The sequence below is a fragment of the Geospiza fortis genome, unplaced genomic scaffold, assembly GCF_000277835.1.
Source record: "Geospiza fortis unplaced genomic scaffold, GeoFor_1.0 scaffold330, whole genome shotgun sequence".
NCBI lineage: Eukaryota > Metazoa > Chordata > Aves > Passeriformes > Thraupidae > Geospiza > Geospiza fortis.
Window position 1 is genome coordinate 2485607 of NW_005054400.1, and position 2809 is coordinate 2488415.

Here is a 2809-nt window from a genome sequence, read left to right on the forward strand (position 1 = left end):
CTGAAAATCCCAAGTACAAGCACAGTGGACCATTAAAGAGCAGCTCACACATCTCTTTTCTTCCCCTGTTTTCATCTTTCAAAATGAAGGAATATATTGTCAGGTTAACGCTGATTTTGCAGGGCTCTAATGAGTTAGTCAGAGTTTATTTATGTGGAAAGGATGAATGGTTCCCTACATGTTAATAGCACAATCATCAGCAAACCCCTCAGCATTAATATTTAATGTCCTTTGTTATGTACATGCCTGGCTGTTATTCAGAGAGGGCTGAGTCAGGAGAGCAGAAACTGCTGGGAATTGAATAAGCATTATTTGTGGGATTTCTCTGAGTGGAAAATGGAAAGTAGAAAAGATGTTGTTTTTATGTGTGGCAGCCCAGTTGTCAGGAAACTGCATTTCTGGATAGTGTATAATACATGCAAGGAACTGCTGCAATGGAACTCTGTGGCTTTTTGCATTACCTGATTTCTTTAATGTCTAGGTATTAATTGTTAGGTTTATAAACCTTTCACATCTATAGCACAGTCTATCTCCCATCTTTTATCTAGATTTCCTGCAAGTCAGACAACAAAGTCAAATAAAGATGTGAATCCCACATGATTAGCACTTCTTCTCTTTTATATAGACAGACAAATATATTAAGTCTATATATAATATTAAACAAATATTAATCTTAAATCTGTTCTTCCTCTGCACCTATGGTGATACAGCTGCCAGTTACAGATGGTTCCATCCTGCTCCCTATACAGAACAGATATCAGTAGGGTTTTTCCAGATAGCAGAGCTATGCCTGTTCTTCAATTTAAATTGCCCATAAGTGCTCCACTAGCAAAACCTTTCCACATTTCCATGATTACTCTGTAACTGTAGCAAATGGCCTAAGCCTGGTGTACAATACTCATATGATCTGAGTGATTTTTTTGGAACACTCTGATAGATGTGGGCATCTAAGGGATAAGCAAATGTGCTATATTGCATTACAGAGAAATTAAATACGAAGCTGTAATTTCAGATGCAAAGGCTCAGGTTTCAGCTTTTTTCTTACTCGTCTGGAAGAGCCTTTATTCTCGAAGCTGTGCTTTCTGGGGAATTTCCGTGAGGGAAGCAGAGGGGCCTCTCCCTCCTTCAATAAAAGGCAGAGAAAAAAGAAGCTTTGTTATTTTCAAACAAAGTCACCTTAGCTGTTCACTGTCTCTGCTTCTCATCCTCTGCACAAGGCTGCTCAAAGCTGGATCACAAGGGACTTCAGTGAGTTTAATGTGCACAGGACAGAAGGCACCACAGCCAGGCTGCTTTCCAGCAATGCATCTGCAAGGGGGAAAGGAATGGGGACATGTTTTCATAGAATGCAACTGGAAATCGTGCGGGGAAATAAAGAATTGCTGACGATCCCAGAAACATTTCAGGTATTTTCACCTCTGGGTTGTGGCGATGATACCTTGTGGTATCATCAGGCTTGATGAGGCTCGATGTGAACTGGTCACCGGGCAGAAACCAGGTGTAAAAATGGAGAGAAAGGGGAATTGCCCTGAGCAGAAGTGAAGAGCAGGAGGAGGAGGAGGAGGGGAAGCGGAGAGAAGCATCGCTCTGGAAGCGCGGGGAGAGAGAGCGAGGAGCCGGCGCTGCAGTGCGGAGCCGCCTGCGGCAGGGGGCGGCAGGGAGCTGGGCGGGCGGACAGACAGACCGACGGACGGACGGATGGATGGACGGACACATGGACACACGGACGGACGGATGGATGGACGGACGGACGGACAGACGGACGGCCCCTGCCGTGGCCAGGACATCCAGAACTCCACTCAGACCTCGGGAAATTCGGCAGCCTCCTAACTACTCCCGTCTACCAGCAAAAAGTTAAAAAGAGCGCAGAGAGTAAATGAAGTCACAAAAATCTACGGAGCACTTGGTGTAAAGAGGTGAGGTGGCAGCTGGCTGATGTGCTGGCAGCATTGCACCACTGAGGCAGCAGAGAGGCACAAGTGGTCATTTTTTCTTCTGTAGTTATTTCATTCTGTAGTTATTTCTGTAGTTCTGTCCCAGCACCCAGGTGTCACAGTCCCCTGGGCTCACCCCTGAGGAGCTGCATTTGCCTTCACAGAGTTGCCTAGAGATCATATGCAAGCAGATGAACTACTCTGAAGAAGAAAATGGAGATTTGCTTTCCTACTTTCAGCCTGTTTTGGTATAACATCCATGCTCTATAATGTCAATGTTACATACAAACAAACATAATGATGATACATCTGTATTTGTGTCAGCATTCCTGTTGCCTGCAGGTCCTTTAGGAAGTCACAGATTTGCTGCATGTGCTGATCTCCAGAGCCCCACAATTTACTGACCTTTTCCCAGTTTTTTCCCCCTCCTTGGGATCCAGCTGAATGCCAGTTGCACATGCATGTGTGCCTAATAACAGGAATTTCTCTAGAAGGGATTAGATGGAGCCCCTTTTCATACAGGCCCCAGGGTAAAACAACAAGGAAACCCTCAAGCTCTTGTCTTTGCAAAGTGTGTGATGGCTCTTTATTGGAGTTCATGGAGAAAACACACAGTTTGGGAGCTGCACGACTCATGTTTGTGTCCTGTGCAGCTACATGTAAAACCACAGTGTCAGAGGGTCTCACCAGGCTGTGTGACAGGTCAGCATGTGACCTCAAACACCCCTGGCAAGACACACAGGGTCAGCTATCCTCAGCAGGCATGGGCACACAGGCTTGCTTGATGCTAATAAGGATGCTTTTGTGTTGTCCAGCTGGAAGCAGGAGTGACTGGATGCCCCACGAGAAAACTGGCTCTCATGTGATTTCCAGAT